Raw genomic sequence first — 14,742 nt, 5'->3', positions numbered from 1 at the left:
TAGGGACCCAACATCGGATTTGATGCATGAGGAGATCGAGAGGAACACCAAATATGGCTCTTCATCAAAGACTGATGATGAAGAGAACTTTGCCATAGTGATTAAGGCAAAGAAGGGGAAGGGGAAAGCTTCCCATTCCAAATTAGATTCTTATCATGGAGGTAAGAAGGAATACATTACAAAATTTAAGTGCTTTCATTGTCATGAGATGGGCCATTTTGCTACAAATCCACTCAAGAAGTCCTCAGGAGGAGCGACAAGTGAGACTTTGGCCTCTCAATTCGAATTGGACTTTTCCCTCATTTCATGCATGGTGTCATCAATTATGGGAAGTGTATGGTACTTAGACGGTGGAGCTTCATTCCACATGACTGGCAACAAATATTTATTCAGTGACCTGGAGGAGAAACATCTTCAAATGCATATCGATATGGGTGACGATGGAAAGTATAGTGTTATTGTATTGGGCACAATTACTTTTCAGAGGGAGCATGGGGCTCCACTCACCTTGAAAAATGTTATGTATGTGCTTGGGTTGAAGAAGAACTTGGTATCTGTTTCCATGCTTGAGGATAGAGGCTATGATGTAATCTTCCCGAAAGGAAATGGGTTCCTTCAAAACATAGTCACGGGTCAAGTAAAGAAGATAGTGATTCGGGTGAAGAATATATATAAGCTAGAGGTAGAGGAGTGTGTTGCTTTAAGCACAAAAGTAGAAAGGGTGCAGAGCCAAGACATTGGAAAGTTCTCGCATAGGTGATTGGGCCACTTTCATCATGGAGCTTTGAAGATATTGCAGCAGATCTCTACCGATCTTCCCAAAGGTACGCTTAAGCAAGTTGATACACGCAAGGGGTGTAGTTTGGGAAAATAAACCAAGTATTCCTTTCACAACAGAGACATTCGAGCAGAGGCTATTCTAGAGTGATTCCATTCAGATGTGTGTGGACCATTCTCAATAGCATCCACGACCAAACACATATATTATGTTATATTTGTTGATGACTATTCTCGTAAATGTTGGATATTTTTCATGCAGAAAAAGGATCAAACATTCACAAAGTTTTGTGAGTTTAAATCATTGATAGAGAAAGAGTCGGTCAAGAAGGTTAAATCTCTACAGAGTGATAACGGTGGTGAGTATGTATTAAATGATTTTAAGAACTTTTGTGTAGCAAAAAGGATTAAACGAGAGTTGACGGCACCCCATAACCCTTAGCAGAATGGGGTGGCCGAGAGGAAGAATAGAAGCATGGTAGGGGCAGCGAGGGAAATATTGCATGATCAGGGCCTACCACTACACTTGTGGGCTGAGACATGCAACACAATGGTTTATGTTCAAAACCGTAGCCCACATCAGATACTTGAGATGAGCACACCAGAGGAGCCTTATTCCAGTAAGAGGCCAAATGTTGGTCACTTAAGGATTTTTGGGTCATTGGTATATTTCCATGTGACGAAGGATACATGAAAGAAACTTGAGCCGACAATAGAGTTGGGGATATTTTTTTGGTACACTGATACACCTCACAACTATCGAGTGTACTTGTCGACCAATAGGATGAGAGTGATTCGCAGGGATGTCAAATTCGATCAGGAGAAGGCCATGCGAGTTTCCCTTGAGAGGGAGCTTGATCTACATGCAGATGAGTAGCTTTTAGCTCCTAAGGTTCAAGAGCCTCAAATTGATGTGGAACAGACACATGCAGAGGATTCGGGAGTGGAGACATCCTCTCAGGCAGAGTCTTCCAGGGAGGGAAGAAAACACACCAGAGAGGCTGACAGATTATTGGATGATGCATAGAAAAATGTGGGAGCACCCACTTCTCAATGCATGAAGAGTAGTTCACCTGAGAGGTACAATGGATACATGGCTCTTATGGGCGAATGTGTTGTGACAGAGCCATCTTCCTTTAAGGAAATAGTGCAATAGTCGGTTTGGGTTGATGCCATGGTGGAGGAGTATGACTCCATACTTCGTAACAATGCTTGGGATGTGGTCCCGAGACCGGAGGACAAGTCAGTGGTGAGCTCCCATTGGATTTACAAGGTAAATAAAGTTGCAAATGGTAGCGTGAAGAATCATAAGGCTATATTTGTGGCTCATGGCTTTTCATAGGTAGAGGGGATTGACTATGATGAGACCTTTTCTCCCATTACAAGGTACTCATCATTCATATCTATATTGGCACTATCAGCACAGATGGGTTGGAAGATACATCAGATGGATGTGAAGACAACCTTCCTTAATGGCATGATTGAGGCAGAGGCGTACATAGAGGAACCTGAAGGTTTTGAGACCTTTGACTGTGAGTCACATGTATGTCAGCTCAAGAGAGTGTTGTATGGGATGAAGCAAGCACCCCGTGCTTGGTACACCATGATAGATAGCTACTTCACTGGGTTGGGATTCACGAAGAGTGAAGCGCATGTGAACGTGTACTGCATAGTGGTCGAAGATAAATTGTTGATCATTGTACTTTATGTTGATTATCTCATACTGACAGTTGATGATCAGTTGATCAAGTCTTGCAAGGAGGACCTTGCAAGAGAGTTTTAGATGGACATGGGGCTCATGCATTACTTTATTGGCATGGAGGTATGGCAGGGAGATTGGGATTTGTTTGTGTCTCAGGGCATGTATGGCAACGAAATACTCAAGACATTCTGCATGGAGAGAAGAAAACCCACGGAGTCTACTCTAGCAGGTAACTAAAGGAAGGAGGATGCTACTTCAAGGGAAGTAGTGGAAGCTATTGTTTATAGGCATCTTGTGGGTTCACTCATGTACTTGGTGAACACACGACCAGATATGTGCTATGCATTTAACAAGCTTAGTCCAGCAATGGTTAGGCCTACCAAGCTGTATTGGAAGTCGACAAAGCATGTGTTGAGATACCTCAAGGGCACTTCTCAGTATGGATTATGGTACAGACAAACATAGGGAGTGAAGCTTCAAAGCTTCACCGATGCAGATTGGGTATGGAGTCCATCCGACCGGAAGAGCACATCAGGAGGGATCTTTAGTATTGAGTCAGTGACAGTTTCTTGGTACAAAAAGAAACGAAAACCGGTTGCACTCAGCTCGGTAGAGGCACAGTACATGGTTGCGAGTCAGACAACATATGAGGCCATCTGGATGAGGAATATCTTGATTTGTTTTTTTGGTCAATAGATGGATCCAACTGTGATTTACTGTGATATTCAGAGTTTAATCAAACTCTCTGAAAATCCAGTTTTTCATGATTGGTCCAAGCATATTGATATCCGATATCATCATCTCATAGATTGTGTATTGAGGCGGATTATGTTGTTAGAGTAAATTCCCGTGGAGGAGAAAGATGCTAACATTTTGACAAAGGCATTGTCAAGATGTAAATTCGAGTTTCACAGAGACAAGATTAAGGTAGCTGATAATCCCTTTCTTAAATTCCTTTAAGATTAATCACATCATTAGGATTTGGTAGACGTTTCAAACCAACTAATGTGGTTCATCCTCGGGTCAAGGTGAAAAAATCATACAATCTTCATGAATAAATAGTAGGGATGCATCATTGCCCAAGGTTAGCCATTGGTGATTAGTTAAACATGTAACTAAAAATTCTTAAAAAATCTTTAAAAGGTGGATAGGAATTATATAAATTATTTAATAATCTAAAATTAGTTATAAATCATTTAATCTTCTAAATTTAGTTATAAATTAGTTGTATATTGTTAAGAATACTATCAATAAGGGAGTTAAGAATAATTTTAAAAATATTAATAAAAATAGTTGTTAGGATATTATATATAATATTAAATAATAATAAAGTTATAAGGGGGTTATAAATATTAATAGAAATAGTTGTTGTTATATAATATTAAATAATAATAAGGTTAACATATTATAACGTATAAGGTTAAGAGTAGGATTCAAAATATTCTAAAAATGGAAAGGGAATTACTTAATATTATAAATAGTAATGTATCATTAATAATACCTCCAAAATTAATAAGGGGGTAAGAATAAGAAATAAATGGTTGTTAGGAGTTTATATATTAATAAGGTTTAGTACCAAATTATTATAAACAATAAGGTAAAGAGATGTTAAAATTATATATTAATGAAGTAATTAGGAGATCAATAATTTATTAAGAAAAAATAGGGTCAAAAAGAGAATCAAAGGTAAAGTGATATTATATGATATAAAGGGGACGAGGGCGAACAGGAAGAGTGAAGAACAACTAGGGTTGAATTTGTGCAGGTGTTGTTCTCCATGGTAGGGCGGGGAGGAGGGAGCTCTACTCCCTGCTACAAGCAAGCGGTTACTAGCTGTGATAAGAAGCCACTGGAGGAAGTCAGAAGAAATGACGAGGTGAAAGAGAGCAGGGAAGAAGGGAAGGATAGAGACAAACATTGTGAGAATCAAATCACTAGAGACAAAGAAGAAAATAACAAGGAAAAGGGAGTAAAAACCAAGGCTCAAAGTGGTCCTTGTAAGCCTAAATCTCAGGTTACACCCAGGGTGGTCTTGAATGATCCTGCGCTGCAGGCACACTATTGGACACAGATTTTCATTGATGTCAATATGGAAATATTCAAGAGGAGGAGACAGAGCCATCAAAGGAGCAGACAGAGCCAAGAGGAGCAAATGGAGCCAAGAGGAGTAGACCAAGCCAAAGGAGCCACATTGGAGCAAAGAGGAGTTATAGGAGGAGCCACATATATATATGCCATATATATGCCAAAGAAGAGGAGCTATCGGAGCATATCGGAGCAAGAGGAGCCATTGGAGGAGCAAATGAAGCAATACAATAATATATGCCTTCATTAATACTATCGGGAGTTGTTCAGGCAATGAAAACCCACCTATGCATGTATTAATGTTATCAGGATTGTTTGAGCGCCCAAACCTACATATATGCATTTACAATAATCAAAGGCCTTGTTTCCTTTGTGGCAGAATTGAAAGAATATTAATTTTGGTCCAGACCCATATCGGGTCCGGAACCCAAATATCGCATTGGAGGAGTGGCTTGGAACTATCATGTGAAAGCTCTGATATATATCGGAGCCGAAATATTATTCAGCACTCTCTATAAAGCGTCGGGTCCGTCATTTTTCGGAGGAGGGAGTGTTATTATCTGTGGCGACCGCCGATAAGCGGACCCGCCGAAATATATATAGCATGGCATCTAAACCTTTTCGGGTCCGAAAGGAACCTCAGCGCGGTTAAGTGACGAGCTTCGAAATTCGGAGCCGAAATTATATAGAGGATGGTTGAATGGGAGATCGGGTCCGCAGAACCCTTACAGTGCATCGGAGCAGCGGAGGTAGCAATTAGCGAAATCATCCGGAGCCGAAATTATATAGAGGATGGTTGAATGGGAGATCAGGTCCGCGTTACATCGGAGGAATGGGTCTATTGTTTACAAGCGAGCGCCAATATACATCGGACCCGAAACCAATATTAAAGGGAGTCTAAAGCCATATCAGGTCCGCTCCTCATCGGAGGTCAGGCCTTAAGAGTTTTGTTATGGTTGCGAAATCCGGACCCGCCGACAATTGTAAAGGCGGGTTGTTGTGGGGAAAAATGCCTATGCAGGACGATCCTATCCACCTAAGGTGTGACAGTGCCTTAGCAACAAACAGAGACAGCTATTCTAGTATTCTTCCTTTATGAATTAAGAATGAAGAGAGATGGATGGACTCACCGGTGTCTTCCGTTTGTCCCTCGATCCGGTTTCTCTTCTCTTTGGGAGTTCCCAGCTACTTGCCTTCTCGCTCGCCCAGCTTCAAGAGGTTTCTGCAAGATCACAAGAAGAGAACACTACAAAGACATGGATTCATATTCATAAATAGTTCTGGATTAGAAATAAACTAAACATACTAATGCAATCATACATCAATAATACATCAGCATATAGGAGGAACCAAGATAGCTTTATTGATGAATAACAAGGTTCAAGAAGAGATACAACCCAAAGGGCTCCAATCCAGCATCTCCTTCCCAGCAAATGAAATTCCTATCTTCACCCCCTTCAAAGCATTAAGCACCCAATGATTCCAATCTCAAACCAACATCAATTCTTTACAATAACAAAATTCCAGCCTCTAGATCTCATGGAGGAGAGATCCATATATAGATGTTTGGAGAGAGGATGAGTCAGCTTGAGATCTGACTAGTGTCCTCTCCCTCTGTCAGTTCTTCATTCCACTTGGAGGTTCTTGCTTCCACTTGGAGACTAAGAGCCTCTTACTCATCAATAGTCGAATTCACTGAGGCAAGTGTCATTGAGGAAGATTCTGGAAGCTTCCAGTGCTTGGACACCTTGCTGGATGACATTGCCATTTGGCATTTCTCGCTCAACGCACCTGGGTAGTGCTTCTACCTGCGTTGCAGTGCAGGTAGCCAGTGTTGGCTTTGCATTTCAGCGCAGACAGCTAGTAGAGCTCTTGACATGATCCTGAATTGACTTGTTTTTGAGTAGTTTCTGGTGGAGAACTTCTGAGAATTGTTGTGGTTTGTTAGCCTTGTTCCTCTAGGGGTAGGAACAACATGTTTAGGGACTTTGGATCCCTTAGATTATGGACATTTCATGCTTAATGCTGTAAGGCACAAAAATGTCTATAACAGTTGCCCCATAAAGTATGAGGCTATTTATCGGGAGAAATACTTTATCAGGGGGATCCAAAGTTCATTCATTGCTGGGAGGAGACCTGTAATACAATACAATACAATACATTATTTTTCATACTGCTTTCATGATCTAGCTGAGGCGGGCATTCCCATGCTCAGCTTTATAAGTTCATTTTTCTGTACATAGCACAGACAATCGTCTGATGGTAGACTGATGATTTTGATGAAATCATCATCCCTTTCTGTAGGATGATTATCTACTGCAATGCTGTACATGTCAATGTCTTTATTTCCTGAATATATATCGCAGCCCAGATGGATGAAACTAGATCCAGGGTCTTCAATCTCGTTCGATCTTCACTCGATGTACAAGTCAATCCATGTGAGAATTTTCTAAAGTCGAACATGGAAAGACATCGCTTGATTACCAGTCAATGATGTAAATTGTTAACAAGCGCGAGAGGAATCACCGTTAATGATAATGACCCTCAAGGTACTGCAGTACAATTCACGTGGTGTGAATAAAGGACTTGGCGTCGAACACCACGCAAAATCTTTCGGTCGAAGGTCATTGATGTATACCTGTCGCCGAAAGTGAGAAACTTGCCATTGAGGCATGCAAGCTTCAAAGTACTGTGTTATGAAACCAGCTCACAAAAAGATAGAAAAGAGAGATCCACGCCTTAGAATTCAGCCTCTTCGAGGGGGAAACCTCCTTTACATTACATAAATGAACAATTCTTGGATGCTACAAATGACAAAACCTCCTTTCTATATATAGGAGTCTAAGGAGTCACAATATAATCCAGCCAACCTAACAATAATAATATAAAGCCACAAAAATAATAATAGAGGGATTCTAAGGGGCACAGAAATAACAATATGTGGGTAATAGGGGCACAACAATATAAATAAGGGGTATAACTACAATAGTAATGGGGTAATCACTAGTATTATAGGGACCCAACATGCCCCTCTCCTTCAAAAAAGTGTTGTCCTCAACGCTTGAGCAGTTCTGGATACTTCTGCATAAAATTCTCATCCTCCCATGTGGAATCTTCAATGGATAAGTTCTTCCACTTGATAAGATACTCTGAAATTGATCGATTTCGTAGCTGTCGAGTTCTTGTTTCTGTGACTGCTTCCGGTTCCAATATAATTTTTCCTTCCTTGTCAAGTTCTGGCAATATTGTTTGAACTGGGAGCTTGTCACCTATAACCTTCTTTAAACATGAAACATGGAAAACTGGGTGCAATCGAGAAGCTGCAGGAAGCTCCAATTTGTATGCCATAGTACCAATCTTTTCCAACACCTTATACGGACCATAATACTTTGGTGATAATTTATTATCCTTCTTAGCTTGCTTTAGGGACATTTTCTTATATGGTTATAGCCGTAGGAATACCCAATCACCTACATCAAAACTTCTTTCACTGCGATGTTGATCTGCCTGTTGTTTCATTCTATTTTGTGCCAACACGAGGTTATCCTTTAAGAGTTGGAGGACTTGTTGTTGATGTTCGATGTGATGTTCCACTGCCTGAACCTTAGAATTTTCTCTTAAATATGATGTGATTGATGGTGGTTGGTACCCATAAAGTGCCATAAATGGGGTCATTTTTGTTGATGTATGGAAGGAAGTGTTATACCACCATTCAGCCAGAGGCAACCATTTGACCCATTGTGTCTATTTATCAGATACAAAGCAACGAAGATATCCTTCCAAACATTTGTTTACTATCTCAGTTTGCCCATCAGATTGAGGATGATAAGATGAGCTATGAGCTAACTGAGTACCAAGACAAGAAAATAATTCTGTCCAAAAATTTCCAGTGAAAATGGGATCTCTATCACTTACAATAATCTTTGGGTTTCCATGTAGCTTTTGAACTGTTTCCATAAATGCAGTAGAAACTGTACTGGCTTTAAATGGATGTGATAATGCACAAAAGTGTGCATACTTGGTAAGTCTGTCAACTACCACCATGATGACACTCTTTCCCTCAGACTTGGGTAAACTTGTGATAAAATCCATTGAAACCTCCTCCCAACGTTGGCTTGGAATGGATAAAGGTTGTAATAGACCTGGTGTCTTAATTGTTTCAACTTTATTTTGTTGGCAAACCAAACATTCCGCTACAAACTTTTGAATATCTGATTTAAGGCCATCCCAAAAAAATTCCTTCTTAACCTTGTGGTAAGTTTTTAAAAATCTTAAGTGCCCTCCTAAGGGAGAAGTGTGCAATTCCATAAGAATCTTTTGTTTTAGCTGGGAATTCTTACAGAGGTATAAGCGATCTTTGTACCATAACGAATCATTTTTCCAGCTAAATGTATCAGAACTACTTGAATCTTGTTGTAGCTTTCGAATAAGTGCCCACACTTCTTCGTCATTCTTCCATTCCTCCTTTGCTTCATTTATCCAATCTGGTTGGATAATAGAAATGGCACACAACAATGCTTCCATATCCTCATCCTTTCTTGAGAGTGCATCTGCCACCACATTTTGCTTCCCTTTTTTGTAGATGATTTCAAAGTCGTAACCCAACATCTTTGTGACCCACTTTTGTTGCTCTTCAGAGGATAATCTTTGTTCTAAAAATTATTTAAGGCTATCATGATCCGTTTTTACCTTGAAGTGTCTTCCCATTACGTAGGGTCGCCATTTCTTAAGTGCATGGAGTATTGCCAACATTTCCTTCTCATAAATAGCTTTTCTTAAAAACTTTCCCTTGATCATTGGACGACTTTCAAAAGCAATGGGTCTTTCATCTTGCATTAGAACAGCACCAATTCCATTTCCTGAAGCATCACATTCCACAATAAAGGTTTTTGTGAAGTCCGGTGTAGCTAAGACTGGTGCTAGATATAGGAAGCAATTCAATTCTTTTGCTACCCTACAATGAATAAAATTGTGGGTGCTTCCTGAATCAATCAACACTATTACCTTTTTCTTCTTGATTTGTCCTTCTATCTTGATGGTTTGAGGAGTGGTAATTCCCGCCAATGCATTACAAGATATGGTTGGGTTTATTTGTTCTTCATCTAGGCTTTGTTCCTGGAATATATCCTCTTCTTTTGACCTTTCTTGCTCCTTTTCTTCTTCCTCTTCACAATCTATGTAGAATAATTTCTTCTCAGCACACTTATGACCTTTTGTGTATTTGCTATCACAATTGTAACAAAGCCCTTTTGCTCTTTTTTCTTCCAATTGTTGTGGTGTCAACCTTGTAGGTTGTGGAAGACTATGGGCAACAACACTTCCGTCTTTATAGTTGTGAATGGTATGCTTCCTAGTTGCCATAATTTTGCTTTCCATTTTTCTTGCTAACCTGAATGCCTTCTCTAATGAATCAGGTTCCCAAAGGCGCACATCATGTTGGATATTATCCTTTAAAGACCCTATGAACACATCAATCCTATGCTCCTCTGGAATATCTTTTACCCTTATGTTCAATTTTTGGAACTCCTCAATGTGCTCCATTATTGAACCCTTTTGTTTGAGACTTATCAATTGGCTAAAAAAAGTGTTGCTTTTTGTATCCTCATAATGTGCTATCAATTCTTCCGTAAAAATTGCCCAAGTGATAAACTGTTTACGAGAACAAAGCCATTGATACCATACAAACTGATTTGGTTCCAAATATAAAGTTGCCATACATACCTTTTGTGTGTTTTGCACATTATTGAGATCAAAGAATTGCTCCATCTGTAATATCCATGTGGCGGGATCCTTGCCATCAAACTTCCTCATATCGATTTTTGGAACATCGTGAGTCTTCGATCCAACATTAGATTCTATGCAATCATGATTAACATTTCTTTTGTTCTCATCATGAGTTTCCTTTAGTACTCTTTCACCCTTAGTGACTATTTCTTGTAGCAACTTATCCATCTTATCATCCATGCCATCAATTTTAGCGTCCATGCCATTCACCTTAGCTTCCATGCCATCCATCTTAGCTTCTACACCTTTCTTTAAACCATCCATCTTAGCTTCTACATCTTTCCTTAAACCATCCATTTTAGATTCTGTTGCTTTTTGTGCAAGTGACACTCGTTGCACTTGTTCTTGTAATTTTGATATATCATATATCATTTCTTCTTCTTCCTCATGAGTCATGCTAGAGCTTTCAGGCTCCTTACTAGGTGTTTGCATTTTCTTTCCTCGGGGAATCAGTTACCGATAATAATTCTCTAATATGCCTTTTGAATTCCTTCAAAATAAATTTTCAAACCAAGCTTAAGCAAAAATTAAAGAAAATCTACACACCTTTTTTCACTTTGTAGGAGCTCGATATTGCCTCCGATGTATCTATGTACTTTCTGATTATCTAGTTCTGAATTTGTGACCTGTAGTAGCCCTCTGTGTCCTCTTTCCAATGCCACAAGTCTGACCCAAATTGTATTCTCCAATGAAGAGTTATGTGAAATCTCCCACAGTGACTTGATTATAGACTAGTTCAGTAGAGCGAACTTGTACGACATGCCACGTGTCACTGTTTCAACCTTTGACTCTGAAAAATATATAAAAGAAAACTACAGTCCGTCCTCTTTCTGTACCTTCTTACGAAATTTCAATCCGATGCTCAGAAAGAAAGTTATGACAATTTTCCCCAGGTCACCTGTTTTGAGTGTAATTCAGGAGTCTGCAAAAAGACCAACTTCCTCATATCATATCTCCGAAAATATCGCGCGAAAAACTTTGAAATTCGGACCCAAGGTTCAGCACGATTTCTTCTCAAATGGGTTTTTTTGCGACTTCTGAAACGTCACAGAAAAAAAGCTATAGCGAAAATTCCACGATGACCTGTTTCGAGCAGCGAAACCCTAGAATCCAAAGCTCTGATACCAAATGTTATGAAACCAGCTCACAAAAAGATAGAAAAGAGAGATCCACGCCTTAGAATTTAGCCTCTTCGAGGGGGCAACCTCCTTTACATTACATAAATGAACAATTCTTGGATGCTACAAATGACAAAACCTCCTTTCTATATATAGGAGTCTAAGGAGTCACAATATAATCCAGCCAACCTAACAATAATAATATATAGCCACAAAAATAATAATAGAGGGATTCTAAGGGGCACAGAAATAACAATATGTGGGTAATAGGGGCACAACAATATAAATAAGGGGTATAACTACAATATTAATGGGGTAATCACTAGTATTATAGGGACCCAACATACTGAAGGGGTTGTTCCTAGATCCACTTCTTGGATAATGAGCTGATGACGACAAGAAGCGATCCGTCAAAGGAGGGCCTTGATGTATCCCACATTAGTGACACGGAACGGAGCTAATGATTTTGATGGAGGTGAAAACGATCTGTGACATATGATTCAGGGTGGCGGTCATGAAAGGATGAAGGATAATGTATGGCAGTGGATGGGACACGGTTGACTTTTCTGAACGACTTCTCTTGAACATATGGCGACACTGATGCGATGGATCGGTAGCATTACCCCAAATATGGATCGTATGGCAAGACCATGGTGATGTGACCGGTGAATGAAACAACCCAACCCGATTGTGGTACGGAGGAAAAGTGTCATGTTCAAGAGCGACTTGCTACCATCAAAGTTTTCTTGAGTTTCTCCCAATTTTTCCCCAGTCATTGCTGACCAGTACCTCTTTATTTTTGTCAAGCTTGAGGAGGATAACATATGCTTGTTCTATAACCTGCCCTTCGGGCAAGCCCATCGCTATGTTTTAACGAGCCTAGCGATAGGGAAACTCGTTCTCGTCTAAAGACAAGTTTGTCGCTATTTAATGCTTTTAACGAGTCTAACGACAAAGATAACTCGGTCCTTTTCAATTTTAGAGAGTCTGAAAAGGTACGTAAAGATAACTCCAAAGTTCCTTTTTCGTCATCTAATCCCTTAAGTCCGAAAAAGTATAAAACAATACAGAAGGGATGAATTTTCGATAGTTTTAACGAGCCGAACTAAACAAGCGCTCGATCTTTTTGTGCAATAATCCCTCAGGTCCAAAAAGATTAAAATCTAGAGGAGGGATAGCTCTACCAGTCGTTTAACGAGCTGGGAGGCCAAAACTCGGCAATCTTTTCATATTTTACGAGTCAGTTGAAAAGAGCTTAAAGAAGACTCGTCTTTTGAGGAACGAGTGATAAACAGGGTAGCAGCAGATTCCAAGTACGGCTTGGAATGTTCCAATCACGGCAGTGTCACAAGGATGGCTTAGTGAAATCACTCTTCACAACTGTTCCTAAAAATGGGTAAACAATCAAATGGAGGTGAATGATCGGCCAATAGAAAAGTGGAGGTGACAGTGCAAACACGACCAAGGCTTTAATGGCTGATAATTTTACTTTCGCAGTGGTTATTTACCGGGTAGTTCATTTTTTAACGAGCTTAAACACGGGTTGAAACACTTGCTCGATCTTATGTTTATTTTTTAACGAGCATGAACTATGCGCTAAACTGCTCGGATCTTGCATTTATTTTTTAACGAGCATGAACTGTGTGCTAAAACTGCTCGATTAACCCAGTCATATGATAAGAGTGTCTCATTGAAGATGCTATTTTTTAGGGAGTTTAGATCTTACGTAAGCTTTGCTCCGGATCCTTTCTTTATGCACGTTCGGAAACGACTAATCCTATGAGTTTAAAGGGTTAGAGGTCCTAAAAATTTAAAAAATAAATAGCCGCCCCTTGCTTGCACTCCAAAAGGTTTGCATGCCCCCAGGCATAAGACAGAGTTTCAAGGTTACCTCTACTTCTTTTCCGTCAAAACATTTGTTTTAACGAGAGAGGCTTACCTCTTTCAGGTTACCCAAAGATTGTCTCGTTAATATTTTCAAACAAAACACTTCCTCGGCAATGTCTACCGAAATAGACAAAGGTGAGCGACGACGCTCGCCGACTCACATAACTTTGAAAAAAGAATCTTATTCTAGAACAACCCCTCTTCCTAGACGGACGGTGTACGGACTAGTCATATTCTCTCGCGGAAACCTACCCTATACCCAAAGTTTTCTCTGCCCGAAGCAGACCAGGATGCATGCCCCCTGGGTTCCAGTTACATCTTTCCGAATCACTCGCGCTCATCGGGAAGAAGAACTGGGGGTGGAGACATTTCTTGAGTGAATAGACCATTTAGGGTTGGTATATGACTATTTGCGATGCGTGATCCCAGAAATGAAAGTTGGTCTACGAGCTTGACCATTCTTCCTTCGTGTGGAAAACACATTACTCTAAAGAGTGAGGAGACGATGGCTCCCATGCAATATATATAGTCTCGTCCAAGGAGTAGGTTATAATCCAAGGGTCCTTGAACGACCATCACGTTCATTTGAACGATCTTCCCTCTCAATGTTATGGGCACATTGGGGAGGATCCCTAAAGGTCGACTGGTTCCTTTATCGAAGCCTGATAGATTTCTCATCTCAGGCAAAAGCGCTGGCGAACCAAGTGCTTTCCAAGCAATAGAGGAAAGGATACTCACAGATGCCCCCTCATCAATGATGGTGCCAACCATAACCATTCTGTATATTTGGACGATAATTCTGAATGGTATGCTTGCTGGCAAGCGGGGTCTGCCTAGTTGGTTCCAATCAAAGGACACAACCAGGTTGCGTGGTGGTGGGACCGAATAGACGGCCGGATATTGCTCTGACGAACTTCCTTCCTGCGATAAAGGAATGGGAGGGGTGCCCCCTTGTTCGTCGGAGTCTGTGTTAATGAAGAGAATCTGGATGGTGTCATCCTTCTTCTCTTCAATGATGGAATCATTCGAAGATGAATCCTCTGAAGGCAATACCGGGTCAACTGTCGTTTCAACCTTTTAACTTTCGTCAGGTATGGATTCAGTAGGTTCATTTTCAATGACTGACGCTTCAGCTGACCACTTGAGCGGGCCAGCTGGATTTTCAACTAACGAAGGACTTGGCACGAGTTTTTTGTATCCAGGAGGAAGCCGTAACGGTGAAAACGGACGATCTTCCAAAACTCTTTTCGCCTCGTCTAAGAAGGGACAATGGTGGATGGCGTGATCGCCTTCACACAGTCTGCAAGGAGATCTAGCTCTCCCTCTTTGTCCTAGAACTTCACTCTCGCTAGTTGACGGTAAGGATTCAACATGGCTATCAGAGGTTGA

Source organism: Pinus tabuliformis, chromosome 7 (genome assembly GCF_031772625.1).
Source record: "Pinus tabuliformis cultivar Carrire ecotype Pingquan chromosome 7, CPIR1, whole genome shotgun sequence".
NCBI lineage: Eukaryota > Viridiplantae > Streptophyta > Pinopsida > Pinales > Pinaceae > Pinus > Pinus tabuliformis.
Note: the sequence above shows the minus strand (reverse complement) of the source record.